Source organism: Syngnathoides biaculeatus, chromosome 10 (assembly GCF_019802595.1).
Source record: "Syngnathoides biaculeatus isolate LvHL_M chromosome 10, ASM1980259v1, whole genome shotgun sequence".
In the NCBI taxonomy this organism is placed as follows: domain Eukaryota; kingdom Metazoa; phylum Chordata; class Actinopteri; order Syngnathiformes; family Syngnathidae; genus Syngnathoides; species Syngnathoides biaculeatus.
The window spans coordinates 14,704,245-14,721,908 of NC_084649.1; the positions used below are offsets into that span (position 1 = coordinate 14,704,245).

Here is a 17,664-nt window from a genome sequence, read left to right on the forward strand (position 1 = left end):
CTTGCGTGTGTACGAAAATCAAGATGTGCACGTTTATATACTCAACCGGAGCTGCGCTGTCTACAAAAAAATAGAGCCCTAGGAGTTATGATAACGCTCCGTTACAAATAAGTCACGCAACTATCGTAGCAGCAACGTCGACATTGGCTTGTTTGCAATGCAAGTTATACATGTACAGTCTTATGCACCTTAGAGAGGCTCTTGGCTTTGGTCAGAAACTCAAGTGGGGTTTGGACTTCATAGTGGATTGAAACTGCATTCAACTCATGCTAGTTGTTTTAACAATGCAAATTCCCCCTTTACAGCACATTTTACATTAAAAAATTATGCTCTGAGAAAAATATCACAAGCCACCACACCATCAAAACAAAAGTGTAATAAAAAGTGAATACACATCTTAATTTAGCATCTTTTGCCACATACTGGATTTAGAATGGTTCTATCACTATATTACATAAATAGCTGAAGAAAGTTTGTGGCAAATGAATCATAATTTAAAAGTGAATTTGATGTCTCGTAAGTGGCTGGAAATCACTTGTGTAAAAAATGAAGCCCTGTTTTATTTCTTAGACTTTAGCGTTAGTGTTATCATTAAAGAGGCTGCAAAACAAAAGTGCCTTGTCATAAACTGTGTGGGGGGGGGTGTTAAAGACGTTTGGTCACACATGACAAAATATTATGTCATCTTTTTCTTCTTTGTTGAAATCACTGCTGTTGCCATGTGTCCTTGTCCGATGATGTCATGCTATTTGGAAAGCTCATGCCGCTATAAGCTAAATACCTGTGGTGCTGGCACTAAACACTTCAGGGTGTAGTGTACTGAACCGAACTGTACTGCTTGCCGGAACATGCCTATAGTAAAGATAATTAGAAGTACATAATGGGACCATTTTACATCTTTTACTTAGGAATGATTTTGACCAAGCAGTGGGGCCATGAGATTGGGGCTTTCTTTATTCCAGAACCATGCTCGTCACGCAAGACACTTGTATCTCAAATATTTTTGCCCACTGGAATGAATTGAAATGCTGTTAATCCGTTCCATTCCCATTAATCTATTCCAGACTCTGCCCCCAAAATTTTGGGAATAAGGAAAATACCACTCTATAATATTGTACTTAAAAGAACATATCAGTTCTGAGGCCCCTTGTTCAAATCTGGCCTTGCCTGTGTGGAGTTTGCATGTTCTTTGCGTGCATGCATGGGTTTTCTCCGGGTACTGCGATTTCCTCCATGCCTGTTAGGTTGATTGATGACTCTAAATTGTCCACAGGTGTGAAAGTGAGTGTGAATGGTGGTTTGTTTATGTGCCCCGCGATTGGTTGGTGACCAGTTCAGGGTGTACTCTGACCACCTTGGCCATTGTGGGCAGAATAATACTGTCATACAGACCCAAATTAGTAAGACTCCTCACTACTTTTAGTGACTCGATAGCCACAACAGTTTTAGTTGTACTTCCCAAAGGATAAAGAACGTATGCTATTGAGGACTGCGTTATTGTCTGACTACATGTGTTGCTGCAGCATTTGTGCCCATATATATCTGTCACTGAAAGCGTCATAACACAGTTACTATGGAGTAATTAATTATTATTGGCCAGTCAATGGTGCATTCCATCACACCTTGGCACATATGCGGGAGCATTAAGACAAAGTTGTTTTACATACACATATAATTCCCTGGCGGCGCGGCGAATCAGCTGGTAAAGCGTTGGCCTCACAGTTCTGACGACCCGGGTACAATTCTGGCCCCGCCTGTGTGGAGTTTGAATGTTCTCCCCGTGCTTGTGGGGGTTTTCTCCCACATCCCAAAAACATGCAACATTAATTGGACACTCTAAATTGTCCCTCGGTGTGATTGTGAGTGTGACTGTTGGTCTCTATGTGCCCTGCGATTGGTGTACCCCGCCTCCTGCCCGTTGACAGCTGGGATAAGGTCCAGCACTCCCCGCGACCCTTGTGAGGATAAGCGGAAAATAAAATGGCTGGATGGATGTAATTCCCCTTTGTTTATCTTTAGCTTGACAATAAACATCTACTGGAAGTGACATTAAACAGCTTGAAGTCTCTTTTCTGAAGAGTTGCTCACCATATGCCAAACTGCTGCATATTGTTAAGTGAGTTGTGTTCACTGTCCCCATACAGCACTCATGCCTGAGTGACAGCTCGTATCTTGGAAAAACTCAGAAGTCAAGTCACTCTTATCTCAAGACACCACGGTATCTGGCAACACTCTGGTCCCAAAATATACTCAAGGACACGAGAAAAGTCATTTCTTAGCAGTTACACTATGTATACGTGATAAAATTCAAATTCCTCACGCAGCAAATTATCTGACAAGCCCAAATATGTGCACATCTGCAGGAACGTCTTGCCAAGATAATTAATTCTCGATAGAAAAAAAAGCTAAAGGCTTCTCTCTCTCCCTCACTCTCTTTCTCTCTGGCGTTTTTCCTTTCTAAATGCGTCATAGACCTTTGCAGAACGCATCGACTGGCGGGATGAGGATAAATCTTTGTCAGCTGTCGGATTGTGCAGCAAAAGTCTTTAAAAGACATAAAATATGACCGTTGAACAACTTTCCAAAAAACATGAACCGGGTGATGAAAATGAGTAATATTGCAAACGCATCTGATAATCCGCAGTTGTTTTATGACTGCAATCCAAGGGTGAGTAAATCGCACATTGCGGTGGTCTTTGTGGGAGTAGTAAATGAGTCTTTTCATGGCAACAAGCGAGGCTATGTTTACTTGAGCCCTGTTCCGAATCGTCACCTCACTTTGCCAGCACAAGCGGAGCCCTGGATTTGGCCCGCTCTGACGCAAGCTTTGTCCTGAGAGACGTCAGCTTCCAGAGCAGTTTTGTTGATTGTTATTCCTAAAGTGATACCTGAACACACTGCCACGTTGCACTCTGATTCATCCGTCGTCATTCATATGCATGTGTGTGTTTGTTTTTCTTTTTTTCACAGGGAATGAGAAATGCGCAACTTTATAAATCACAAGACCCTACGACTTGACGTTTTCACAGGATCTTTTTGTCAAGGAAGATGATTTTAATTTTTGAGTCTAAATCACAGTCTGTAAACTTCTGTCAATGTAATAAAAAAAAAAAAAATCTTACTTTTCTGAATGGTACAACGAACGCAAATTCCTCACCATCCCTTCCGGCCTGTGATCAGAAAGAGATTTTCTGCAGATCAAGAGATTAAACATGCTCACCATTTTACTGAATAGATCTATCAGGCGATATTTGATTGCAAAATACTGGGTCGGAGCCGGAGACGTTGGATGGTCTGGATGATCGGATTTGGAAGCATCTCGCGGGAAATTAGGGTGAAACCTCTCGGGCCATTCCATACGTCCTTGCTTGTGGACAAAAATAGCTCTGGGGGAGTGAATAACCTCACTTTAACCCCGCGGCGTGTTACAAAGCCGTTTTTAAGTGCTGCTGCATGTGCCAATGAAGGCACCAGCTGCCTGATATTACAGTAGTAAACACTTGAGAGTGGCATCAAATTCACCATCTGTGTGTTTTTTGTGATTTTTCACTTAGGGTTATCATGCATATTAATAGACATGATGACAAAACATACACATGCATATTCCGGGAGACTATGAGAGTAAATAAACATTCAGGATCAGGCCTTAGGATTATCAGTACTATTTTGTTGACGGGAAATGATGCACCTTATGGAGGTTTAGCTAAGAAGTTACTTTGAAGCAGCACGGTGAATCAGCTGCTAAAGCGATGGCCTCACAGTTCTGAGGTCCCGGGTTCGATCCTGGACCACCCTGTGTAGAGTTTGCCTGTACTCCCCGTGCCTGTGTGGGTTTCCTCCGGGCACTCCTGTTTCCTCCCACATCTCAAAAACATGCAACATTAATTGGACACTGTAAATTGCCCCGAGGTGTGATTGGGAGTTCACCTGTTTGTCTAGATGTGCCCTGTGATTAGCTGGCAAACAGTTCAGGGTGTGCCCTGACTCCTTCCCAATAAGAGCTGGGATGGACTCCAGCACTCACGTGACCCTTGTGAGGATAAGCGGCTCGGAAAATGGATGGACAGACGGATGGATGGATGGATCAGGCCTTGGGATTGTCTGTAATATTTTGTTGACGAGCAACGATGCAACTTGTGGAGGTGTAGCTAAGACGTTACTTTGAAGCAGCACAAATTCAAACCCCTGGGCACCGTCTTCTACTTCTATGCTCCAATTTACAATTGGAATGTAAATTTGTCAGGTTTTCTCAGTCTCTTTGGGAGAATTATCTGATTGCTTACTAAAACATAGCCTCACTACCGCTGCAATTAGCTATGGTTATTTCTGAGGCAGACATTCAACCAAGGGGGTCGTCCCCAGTGTTTAACAATAAAATGTTGCCTGATGATTTGTAGTCCAGTTTCATTTTTTGAAGTGGTTGTTCATCAAAATATGTAGATAAATTGAGTTAAATAAGTGTAATTTTTTTAAATGTTGATTATGAATAAAATTAAAGCTCATCCCAACTTTTTTGTGTTCCGTAGGATCCTATAATAAGGATTTAAAAATTTAAACTGCTGAACCAATTAAGTTTCAAGAGGCTGCTGTATTAGATTAGGCTGGTAAATCAAGGGGAGACATAAAAATGAAGGACCGGTAGTTGCTTTTTATTTGAAAAATCACACTGAATCAGAGCGAGATTATCAGACGTACCATGAGAAATTATCCAATTTCATCTCATTGGCCTTAAAATTATCATTTATTTGCTACAAATAATGCTGTCTATGCCAGCGATTTATAGTGAAAAACAGAACAATTAAATGTTTTTCCACTAAATGGCAGACAGTACAATAAACCAGTGTATACAACAAAATAAACTATGGCTTCGTAGATTATATCAGGTTTGTGTTTGATTACGTAAACACCCAGATAAACGACTTTGTTTCCTCCGGATCGTCATCGGAGTGAAGTTAGTTGGCACTGTGGAGACAAAAGCAATGCGAGCAGCAAGCGAGTACAAAGGAGAGCAGTGACACGACCGCAGAGGAAAGCGTATGCCCAGATAATGGCCCCGACAATAAGAAAAGCTTGGAATCTGCCAACTGTTGTATAATACCAGAGCCTCTCCTCACGCAGTCATGTGCCCCCACAACAAAGTGCCACCCTCTGTTGGCATCTGCCTCTCCCATCATCGCACGGGATGGGAGCAAAAGAAAGGACGCATGGTGCGGGCAAATGGATTCATCCGGCTAGAAGCACAACTTGGACATTGTGTGAGCACCGTGTTCCACTGCTGATTGTCACATGGAAGACCCCAAGACTGATGAGGAGTCATTCTACTGTTTATTGATGGCCACCGGGCGTGCTCAATAATGCTCCCCTGCGCTATTGCTATCTATTCATTAATTAGGCAGCACGCCATGAAAAGGCTCCATGATGCTATATTGCCATAGTATTGATATGAATACCTCTCAATCATTCAGGAGTTGAAATACAGTAGACCTCTTATTTCCTGATGAATTTTAAACCTTCATCATAGCAAGACTATTCGGATGACTGGATGCTTCCAACTTTTGTGGGAACAGTTTGGGAAGATCCTTTTGTGCTCCAAAGCTTGTTCTGTAAAGCCATGCTTGGATGAGTTTGGGCTGGAAGAACGAGACAAATGGACCAATTTGCGACACGCAGAAATATGGCACTTGTAAAGGGGAATCAAGTCCATAATTTTCTTCCATTTTTCCCCACCTGTGTCTGAAATCTCTGGCACTTTGTCCATTGTACTAATATATGAAGCTTTTACTTTGAAGTTGGCCTTCTCAGCACGTTGGTGGACAGGTGACGTGTCACTGTAAGACACTATTTACAATAATTGTAGCGGCTGGCGGCACAACTGGAAAGTGTTGGCCTCACAGTTCTGAGGACCCGGGTTCAATTCCGGCCCGCCCTGTGAGGAGTTTGTATGTTCTCCCCATGCCTGCGTGGGTTTGCTCCGTGCACTCCGGTTTCCTCCCACATCCCGAAAACATGCAACATTAATTGGACACTCTTAATTGCCCCTAGGTGTGATTGTGAGTGCAAATGTTGTTTGTTTCAATGTGCCCTCCGATTGGCCGGCAACCAGTTCAGGGTGTACCCTGCCTCCTGCCCGCTGACAGCTGGGATAGGCTACAGCACTCCCCGCGACCCTTGTGAGGATAAGTGGCTAAGAAAATGGATGGATGGATGGATGGATGGATGGATGTAGCGGCTGCTTTGACTTAAACTTTTTAGCTGCCCGCAGTCAAAACAATACCATCCATCCATTTTCTTTGCCGCTTATCGTCACGAGGGTTGCAGGGAATGCTGGAGCCTATCCCAGCTGTCAATGGGCAGGAGGCAGGGTACACCCTGAACTGGTTGCCAGCCAATCACAGGGCACATTTGAGACAAACAGCCGCACTCACAATCACACCTAGGGGCAATTTAGAGTGTCCAATTAATGTTGCATGTTTTTGGTATGTGGGAGGAAAGCGGAGTGCCCGGAGAAAACCCACGCAGGCATGGGGAGAACATACAAACTCCTCACAGGGCGGGCCGGAATTGAACCCGGGTCCTAAGAACTGTGAGGCCAACGCTTTACCAGCTGATCCACCGTGCCGCCTCAAAACAATACCAGAGAGGGAAATTGCAACTGTCTGGTTCTTTGGAGTTTGTGACCATTTTACTTTACTGTACCACAGCACTGCTGCAAAGTACCATTGGGTACAAAGTCTTTTGGTGCTCTTCATTACAATGAAAATGCAACTGCGAATCAAAGTTAATCGTTTGGTCAATCATATGTCAGCCCTTGCATGGAATTAAAGTGTCTTACGTTCAGGTTGTGTTAAATGAAGTATAAATGGTCAGAAATCGAAGCTGTTGCACCCCAACACGAAGGTTGAGGGTTTAATCCTGAACTCTGTCGCCAAGATACAGAACCTCCACTTACTCCTGATGTTAAGGATAGAGCTTTGAATACCACAATGTTCCAAAAGTGCTGTTCAAGTGAAAATTAACATTGGCCATGTATCAAAATAACACAAAATTGTGACGTTTATAGGGGGCATGCCCGGTAAGACCTACACAGACGCTGCCATCACCAACTGGATATCAAGTACAGCAGGCTTGTTGCCAGCTGATACTGGGTCAGCGTGTCCTCACTGCAAACTGTATTCCTAAAGGTGGGCCAAACATGAGCTCTGGATCAGCATGTCATCTCCAGCAGCCACCTGCCGCCCTCAAGCTCTTCAACTGACTCATCATACACGAGTGGAGGACTTAGTCTGCGGCAAGGGCCCAGAGTCACCCGCAACAGTGCCGTTGACCAGTATGGAAGATTCTATGACCTTGCAGTCCAAACAAATAAACATCTACTTCAATATAAGGCTTAGAGGAGAGCTCCTAACAACAAATTAAAATTTAAAAAAAAATGCCAATGTCTAATAAGGGGCTGCTACTGTATATCGCTTATGTATGTTTTAGTAAGATTGGACATAAGAATCCAATAATTGAAGCAAATACAAAAAAAAAGGCCAACAATACATTGTATGTGCCTAAAATAGTGTAGTCTAAACACCGTATACTGAATGGTTTTGCATTTGCGGAATAAGAACGACAAATACTGTAAATTTATCCATTTTCACTGATCCCAGGAATCAGCCATGTTGGGAAATATCGCCCTCTGCTGTCGACTGAAATCTGTTGCGTCGCGAAAGGGTTCCGCCATTTACCCGAGATGGAAGGAAGCGCAGCGACATGTTTTGCAAAATGTGGAAGTAGTTTGCACATATAAGCAGTATTAACCCAACATTCTTGTTTGAGCGTGGCTGCAAGATGGAGTACTCAGAGAAAACCAACGCAAGCACGGGAAGAACATGCAAACACAATACAAGAAGGTCAGAGCCTGGATTCAAACGCCCAACCTCAGAACTGTGAGACATATTTGCTAACCGCTTGTCCAAGTTCAAGTTTTTCTGTGAACATGCTTATATCTTATAACATTTGTATCACAAATCATCTTTCGTCATTGAAATGAATGGAAGTGTCATTAATCAGTTCCAACCTCCCTACAACACATCTAATCAGTTTTTCATAAAAATAGCACCCAATAGTATTGTTCTGTGTAAAAAAATAAATAAAAATAAAAAATAATAGAAAAGAATTAAACTGTGCATCCTGATTAATTTGTGAATTTTCTGGTTTACACACGGTGTTTAGAATCACAATCACGAGTATTCAGTCAGCTGCACTAGTACACATTTTGCAGAGGATGAAGAATATATGCATTTGAATATTGTTGCATTTTCTGTTTACATACGTACTGCACCATACTCAAACAGTGCGAAACCGATGCTCCTTGTTAGCCCACCTTGGGCTTTCTGCTATGTTTGCCAGCATTAAGATAAACTTAGTTTCCTAAAGCATTCAAAAGCTATGTGTTTTTTTTAAATAAAGCGGCACTTTTTTGTTGGGGGGGGGTTGACAAATTCCAACTGGGACTGGCATTAGCTCAGTCCCTTTTCTGAAGAATTCTTCACTACCTGCCATAACTCGTGTCTAACCCTTGACAACAGTCAACATAAAGTCAAATCTATCTATCTATATATATATATATATATTATATATATATATATATATATATATACATATATATATATATATATACACACACACACACACACACGCATGATGGTAAGTTGGGTCACCAAAATCACTACTGCAGTTTTTAGGACATTTTTGTTTGGTGGTTTGCCATTAAAAAAATAATAATCCAATGTAAAACCTTGGGTCAATCCTAATCAGCCCATAGAGTCACCCCATCCAACCAAGTTTGTCCTCCAATAAATATTTCTTCTAAATAGCCGATTCGCTCGTGTACATTCAGTTCCCCCCGCAAAAATGTACATTGTAGGCGACAGACGACCCCCGTGCACACAAACAAGTCGTCGACATCCTTACCGGAGAAAAATCAACCACCGCGTCCCCCAACTCTCGAATACCTCCGCACGCGCGAGATGGAGCGGGGGGTCGCTCGCTTGTCGTCCTGCCTTCAACCCCGTCCGTCCGCCGCCGTCCCCCTGCGTGAATGGCTCGTGTTTTACCTCCTCTTGGCTCTATTGTGGACGTTAATCTCCCCCGAAGTGGGATGAGAGGAGAGATTTTTTTATTTTTTTTTGAAGGTCCGCCTATCGCGCGCACAGCGGCGACTCCAATCAAAATGATTGCTGGGAATGTTGATGTTGCCCCCCCCCCCCCCCCAGCCAACCAACACACACACACACACCTCCCACTCTCGCCTTTCTAATGAATAAACGAATGACATACTGCATTATTGATAGCGTTTGGGTAGGGGAAGGTCAAAGCAGCCATTAAAAAAAATAATAATAAAATGACACGCTCGTTAGTGTCGATGTGATCAAATCACGTTTTTGCGGAATTTATCGCAGTGGATTTACCGCCGGTTTGCTCGCGCATGCGTAGAGAGCCGAGCCCTGAACCAGCGCGGCGACGTCACGCTCACATCAATTTTTTTTTTCTTTCCAATTTTAACACGTTGACGTCCTTTTCAATAGTCTCCCTAAATACAAGTCACGTGGACTTCCCGGATGAACCTGTCCAATTGCAAGGTCTTGACGTCACTCGGTACGCAATCAGCAACGTATATGTCATGTGCGCGTCCTCATGTGTGTGGGTGTGCCTTTCTAGGTCATCTGCACACATTGCTTCAGGGTTTGAATCCCCCCCCCCGTCGCCTTTCTGAAGGAAGACGTGACGCACCTGCACTCACATGAAATGTATATTATCCTTTCATGCAAATATAAGTGACATTTTCTCCCATGAAAATGCTGTTTTGTCATTGCTGAACTGAGGCAACCACGTGAGAAATAATGCTGAAAGATTGCTGGAGACAAGCGAGGGAATGACATGCAAGCCGCACAACAATGCCCGAGAAGAGATTGGAAGCCAGAACTGTTGCATAACGAGAGGAATAAGGACTCCAAAAGCAGACACTGTTAGGTTGCGTTTTCATCTTTTCCTTTCGGCTTGTCCCGTGAGGGGTCGCCACACACAGCGTGTCATGTTTTTCCATCGAAGCCTATCTCGTGCATCCTCTTCTCTAACACCCTCTGTCCTCATGTCCTCCCTCACAACATCCATCAACCTTTCCTTTGGTCTTCCTCTCACTCTTTTGCCTGGCAGCTCCATCCTCAGCACCCTTCTACCAATGTACTCACTCTCTCTCCTCTGGACAGGTCCGAACCATCGAAGTCTGCTCTCTCGAACCGTGTCTCCAAAACATCCACCTTTGGCTGCACCTCTAATGAGCTCATTTCTAATCCTATCCAACCTGCTCACTCCGAGCGAAAATCTCAACATCGTCATTTCTGCCACTTCCAGCTCTGCTTCCTGTTGTTTCTTCAGTGCCACCGTCTCTACTTCGTACATCATGGCCGGCCTCGCCGCTGTTTTCTAAAACTTTGCCCTTCATCCTAGCAGAGACTCTTCGCCAACTGTTCCACCCCGCTTGGACCCGTTTCTTCACTTCCTTACCACACTCACCATTGCTCTGGATTGTTGACCCCCAGTATTTGAAGTCATCCACCCTCGCTATCTCTTCTCCCTGGAGCCTCAGTACTGGGAGTAACTCATATAACAAGATTATTATACAAATAAGATAAACTCATGCACTGGGGGAGAACATGCAAACTCGACACTGGCAGGGTCGGGATTTGCACCCCGGTCCTCAGAATTGCGAGGCAAACGCTCTATAGCTGCACCAACGTGCCGCCCACAACGAGCACAAATAATCACAAATAACCACAAAAGCAGCAAAGACTTTCTGATGGAAACAATGTGTGCTTGTAACTTCTGGGAGGTCGGTCAACTCGGCGCAAAAAAACGGATCATAAGTGGATTAAAAAGCTTCAAAGGGAGGTTTAAAAAGTGGAATTACACTGTTTGTCTGGGGCATTAAAAATAAAGCACCTGTGTGATGTGTCATGTGTTTTCCAGAGGATCTGAGACCGATATGCGGCCTTCAGTCAGGTCACCGTCATGAAGAAAAGATCTCATAACAGACCACAACGCCCATTTAATTCTTTTTTTTTTTTTTTTTTTTTTTTTTTTGCTAAACTACACTGGAAGATGCCGCCATTAGACTTTATTAAGGTCACTGGCCCCTCACATTTCTCATGTGCCAGAGACCAGCGGTGCCGTTTTCCAGGGCAACATTTGGTGAAGACGGTTCTCCTTGAATGGCCGAATCATGTCACAGTGATGGGGGGTTCTGTCACATTTGATGTCAAGAACAATCATCCATCCATGCATTTTCTTTGCCGCTTATCCTCACGAGGGTCGCAGGGAGTGCTGGAGCCTATCCCAGCTGTCAACGGACAGGAGGCGGGGTACACCCTGAACTGGTTGCCAGCCAATCGCAGGGCACGTAGAGACAAACACCCGGACTCACAACCACACCTAGGTGCAATTTAGAGTCTCCAAATAATGTTGTGGGAGGAAACCGGAGTGCCCGGAGAAAAGCCACGCAGGCACAGGGAGCACATGCAAACTCCACACAGGTGGGGCCGGGATCGAACCCGGGACTTTATTCTTTTATTTTTCTCATGGTTTTTACAGCATTTCTCCTTTTAAATGCCTGCATTGTTGTGTGTTTTAATTGCACTTTTTATTTTTCTTTATCTTTTAAATGTGCTTACTGATGGAGTACTGCTTCCATTCCCTCTCAATGATGGCGTCTATATGTACCCTGCGACCCTCGGCTTCAGCACCCTGTGTCCCTAACCAGGATAAGCGGCATTGAGAATGCAGGAATGGATGTTTTAGAATGTTTATAAGATGTTTTTTTCCCCCTCATTGTGTTAAATGCTTTTAATCATGTAAACCACATTGCGGTATCTTGTGTATCAAATGCACAATATGAAGACATTTGCTTTGCTTCATGCTGCTCCTTGTGAGCCCGCCTTGGCCACATGAGAGAAGTCTAAATGGCAAATGGACGACACTTCTGTAGCACTTGATCTACACCGTACGTTGCCCAAAGCACTTCACAAAGTTTCACTCACATTATCCAAATGACGTGCATATTCATACACTGATGGGTGGTGAACGGGGAACACAATAGGGTGCAGTTTCTTGCCTAAAGACACTTCACCGGCGAACTGTCAGAGATGGGTTTCGAACTGGCAATCCTTCAGTCGCTACAACCCGCTCTACCAACAAATCGACAGACAGACAAATTTACTATATGTTGAGGTATTCCCATGGGCCCCCGCATATTTGCGGTTCAGCAACCACCAATTCACATATTCATATTTATTCTCAGGTGGCACAGTGGCTCAACTGTAAACCCTTGGCCACACCGTTCTGATGTCCCGGGTTCAATCCCAACCCCTCCTGTGTGGAGTTTGCGTGTTCTCCGGGCACTCTGTTTTCCTCCCACTTCCAGAAACATTCAACATTAAGTGGACACTCTAAAATTGCCCCTTGGTGTGATTGTGAGTGTGGCTGTTTGTCTCAATGTTCCCTCCGATTGGCTGGCAACCAGTACAGGGTGTACCCCGCCTCCTGCCCGTTTAGAGCTGAGATAGGCTCCAGCATTCCCCGTGACCCTTGTGAGGATAAGCAGCTAAGATAATGGCTGGATGGATGGCCATTTTTTCTCATGTATTTTTTTTTTTCAGTGCAATTAATGGGCCCCAATTTTCCATGGATTTTCGCTATTTACGGTCTGGTCTGAGCCCTATTCTCCAAGATCTATAAATCCTATTCGTGTTCTGGGCAGGACAGGCCTTACTGCAATATGATTGACTACCTAATGGAGTCCTCGATTGGTTGCAACAGTCAATCGTATTGCAGCAGAGTGTGTCCTGGCTAGAACAAGAAGAAAGTGGGAGTCATGCGATTGCACATTGCAGATTTAAAGGGCCATTGACTGGAAAGGCATGATTTTTAGTATGTTTTTAATTAAAAAAAAAACAAAAAACAAAGGCAGCAGGAATAGACCCATCCATTTTTTCACCACATAAAATATTTATATGGCTTTTTGTAACACCCGCCATGAAAATCCTCTCGAGGGATTTGTTTTGTAGAAGAAGCAGGAATGGATGTTATTTGCAGACGCCCATTCAGGAGGCCTCGCGTGTTTATGCTAGTTTTACCTGCTGGAAGGTAGCTCTTTGTTCCTTCGTGATAGCCAAAATGCTGGCTCGTTAAATTGCTGGATTTTCTTCGAACACTTGTGAGGATGGATTTACTCTTCATATTGTTGTTTAAAAATGGATTGCACAGGTGCAAAAGACGAGAGCTTCGTGGGTTCCAAATGACAGGTAGGTGTGTATACAGCTACTAAAAAAAACAATAGTTGGGGGTGAGGGGGACGTAATCCTCTCAGAATGTAACAAAAGATCCGCGTACATAAGTCAGGGGTGCTAAATGTGTCAATGTGCGCATCAACGTCCACTGATCACGGCTTCGGCCAGGGTGGCTCATTGCAGCACCGAGCTGGGGTGGCTCATCGCGGCGCTGAACCAGGCTGCTTTATGGCGTTGTCGTCGCTCGTGGCTGACTACGCTACATACTGCCATACATACTGTTGGGGAGTCTGTTGTTAGTTCAAAGTGATCCGCATATCATCTAAATATGGCTCGAAACGATAGGATAATATTGCCCCGGAGAATTCACTCGATTGTGAGACATTCTCTTCTTCGAAAAGAGCTTACGTGTCAGAAGGGGTGTCGTAAAAATCCGCAAATCTCTGTCGTTCCTCTCCCATAGCAGGTGCCACTACGTGTTTTCAATGGCGAATGTCCCAGTGTGACGTTTGCTGATGACGTTACAGCCATTATGGCGACCACTTGGATGTCGAGTGAGACTTCCGCAACTTTGCGCATGGATGACACGCTCTCCGCTGATATTTATTTAGACATTGAAGTGAATAATGTTATATGAAATTTAGAATGTTTATAGGCATGTCCGTGGCCTTTTAAAATAGCCAACCAATCTTCCCGCTAGAATGCCCCCACTGTCTTAAAACTAATACATAATGAAGAAAACGCCATTGATGTGTTAACACTTATCATCAGCAGTTATGCTGTCATAACCTTTAATTTACAGATATTTGAACACAAACAGTGGCGTAACACATGTTGCATGTAGACAGACAATATCACAATATCCAGGAGGCATTAATGACATTTTGATTAATTTTAATGGGGTAAGATGATTTGAGATACAAGCATTTTGAATTTGGACAAATTTAATCTGCATCCCAAAGCAGTGCCGTATCATTTAGTTTTCGATCCTCGGGTCCACATGGATATTGTAATATTTCAATAAGGCTGGAATATGCTTGAAAGCAATTATGCTCTGACAGTTTTGAGATGATTACGTCATTGTTTAGACCACTGAAGAGTTCAACATTCATCAGTAGAGACTCAAGAACAAATCACCATCTTGTCAGCAAGTGTAATTATTACGTAATAAGAGAGCGCAAGAGTAATCGGTGTTTTTGTCAGGCTTTTATCAAGCAGAGACATCTGTCACAGCGGGGGGGGGGGGGGGGTCCGGTTTGTTGTTCATTCCACACTTCAATCGTCTAGGAGATGTTTTCTTTTTTTTTTTTTAACTCAACTTCTTCACAATATGTGTAAAAGAAACAACATACAGGAAACACACACAAACGCGTTTACGTGAATTTACATCAACATGGTGCATCTCAGCGGGAGGAATTCTCTGATGAACGTGCTTATGTTTTCCAGGAGACAGCGAAGGAAGGAAGAATTGGTCTGCATTTAAATCAAATAGTGAACAAAATGATAAAAAGATCATAGTGAACTTTACATTTCAAACTATCTTGTTTGCTAAAATGGTAATGTTTCAAATAGTGAAAGTATCTTTCTTAGGCTATTTAATCCCACATGGATGGAACACATAGGGACATATTGTAAACAGTAATCACGCAATTACATGGATAGTAGCACAAAAAATGAAAAATCTGGTTATTTTTTAATAGACAAATAAAAACGAAAACTAAAATTTTTCCCATGTAAAAAGTGGTGTTTTTTTTAAACTTATGTTTTAAAAAAGTCAATTATGATTTGGTTCCTACCCAACCCAGGGCTTTTATAAATTTCTTCCATTTCTTTTTCATAAAAAGGCAGAACTAACTAAATGTGGCTATACGGTGATGACAAAAAGCCTACACACTCCTGTTCAAATGCAAGTATTATAAAAATGTAATTCTGGTTAATCTGTCCATAAGAAAATACAGCAAAAGCAAAAACAAGGGAAAATGTCTTACGGTTGAATAAAATCAAGTTTGACTTTTTTTTTTTTTTTTTTACAGAATTCCAAAATTATGTCTGGTGCAAAGACAACTTTGCCAGCCTACTAGAACATCCATTCATCCATTTACTTAGCCGCTTATCCTCACAAGGGTCACGGGAGTCCAGGAGCCATTCCCAACTATAATTGGGCAGGGTACACATTGAACTGGTTGCCAGCCAGTCGCAGGCCACATGGAGAAAAACAGCCGCACTCACAATCACAACTAGGGGAAATTTAGAGTGTCCAATTAATGTTGCATGTTTTTGGGATGTGGGAGGAAACCAGAATGCCTGGAGGAAACCCAAGCAGGCACGGGGAGAACATGCAAACTCCACACAAGTGGGTCCGGGATTGAACCCGGGACCTCAGAACTATGAGGCCAACGCTTTAACAGCTGATCCACCGTGTGTATTTAATATGACGGATGTGATTGATCATTTCTGAAGACAGCCACATCCCAGTTATGAGGGTGTGCACACTTGTGCAACCACATTGTTTTCTTAATTTTTACTTCCCCTCTCAAAAAGATTTCCAACGAGTTGACTTGGCCTAAGAAATATTTCATTTTTATTTCTAAGAACTTGTCTCTGGGATGGGTAAGCAGCACAAGAGCAAAATCTTTACAGTATTTCGATCACTTTTTCCTTCCATTTGGGACACAATGTACAGTAAGCGTCCCGAGTCCAGGGCAAGTGTGCATACCAACGGTGTTATGCAAAAGGGGCTTAGTCAACTGGCACAGATTCCGCTAAGCTGAGCACGGCTGTGCCATGCTGAAAAAAACGGGTGGGTGCTCACAAGTGTCCCTTTTGAGAAAAGGGGGACATGGTTCAGTTTGTGTTTAAGCATTCATCAACAGGAATGTGTTCCGATCAAGGTGTTGTGAGCTCTCCGTCCACCCGAATGTGTTCCGACGAGGAAGGTTTGCGGAAAACAAAAAGACACAAAGATTTGCCATGAAACAATCAGTATCTCATAATTAAAAACATTTTTCATCCACGTCATCCATGTCACTCAGGGAGAGGAGTCAGAACGAGGCCACCCAAGTCAGAAGCAAAATAGAACTGTTGATAAGAAGCACATTCAAAAATATATATATAATACAAAAAATTAGGTAGGGGTTAATTGTGTAGCAACTGCATAATTAGCAGGCTGATAATTTACAAAAAAACTTAGTTAAAATATACAGTCAGCAGAAAAATAGTACATAAAGTAGAATTAACATTTCAAGTTCCACACAATGTCATATATTTACTTCAAATTAGGGACTGTAGAAGCAACAATGTTTGTTTGTTGATGCTTGAAAAGGTTCTATGTTACATTGCCCCCTAGCGGTACACTTGTGAATTTCCTCAGTGAGGGCCACACAGCTAGCTGGGACTCGATTTCCGCAAAATGGGAGAGCTCGCCAGGTCTTCTGTGGAAAGTTATCCAGTTTCACTTTATTGGTATAAAAATTGTTGATTCTCTTCATCAATTGTTGCAGCTCCAATTCTTAAAAAATGTCAAGAGCCCCACACATGAAGAGGGAAAAAGATTACTGCAGTGTGTGGCGCACTCAAGATGACCAACAAGACAAATTACGCAAATAATTGGCCAAATTTGAGCCTCCCCTTGTTGTCAAAATCAGCTAAAGCCAGATTTTCAAATGTCTCTGCAAGATTATCCTGAGTGATTATCCTGTGTTGCGGGGGGGGGGGGGGGGTGTTACAAGAGATATACCCTCGCTACTCTGCTTGGAAAGACTCGGGTAACTGTTAAACCTATTTAACATTCACAGATCCTTGTGTGTGGCAGATAAATGAACTGATTTCAATGAATGTTTGTATAGCGTCTCAAATCATTCATAATAAAAGTGATCTTTATAACAGCAATGTCGTTACCACAGAAGCCAACAGTTAGTCAATCTTCTTATTATTACTAATGATAGTAATAGTAAAGAACGTTGCTGTTTGGAACCAATAATGCATATCATGTTTGGAGGAGAGATGGTACTGCATAATCAGCCTAAAAACACCATGACAACAGCCAAGTTTAGAGGGAGGAACATAATGGTGTGGGGCTGCTTTTCAATTAAAGGTACTGGTAAACTTCACATTATTGAAGGAAGGATGAAAGGTCCAATGTACTGAGACATTCTTGACAAAAATCTGCTGCCGTCTACAAGGATGATGAAAATTAAATGAGGCAGGACAATCACTAAAAACAATAGTGCCAAGAAAACAAACTTTGGTGATTTGAAGACTGCTGGTGAGGAGAAATGGGCCAAAATCACACTCGAAGATCAATGTATCTGATCAGTTTACTCCATACTTGAAACTG

General features: G+C 42.9%; 1 protein-coding gene across 3 annotated transcripts in view; it reads right to left on the reverse strand.

Moving 5' to 3' along the window:
- Positions 1 to 9,212, reverse strand: part of LOC133507888 (sodium-coupled neutral amino acid transporter 3-like) — a 39,313-nt gene extending 30,101 nt beyond the window's left edge. For all 3 annotated transcript variants that reach the window (XM_061833433.1, XM_061833430.1, XM_061833432.1), the window contains exon 1: positions 8,959 to 9,212. The gene's annotated coding sequence lies outside the window, so the exon portion shown is untranslated. The remainder of the gene's footprint in view (positions 1 to 8,958) is intronic.
- Positions 9,213 to 17,664: the final 8,452 nt, after the last annotated feature.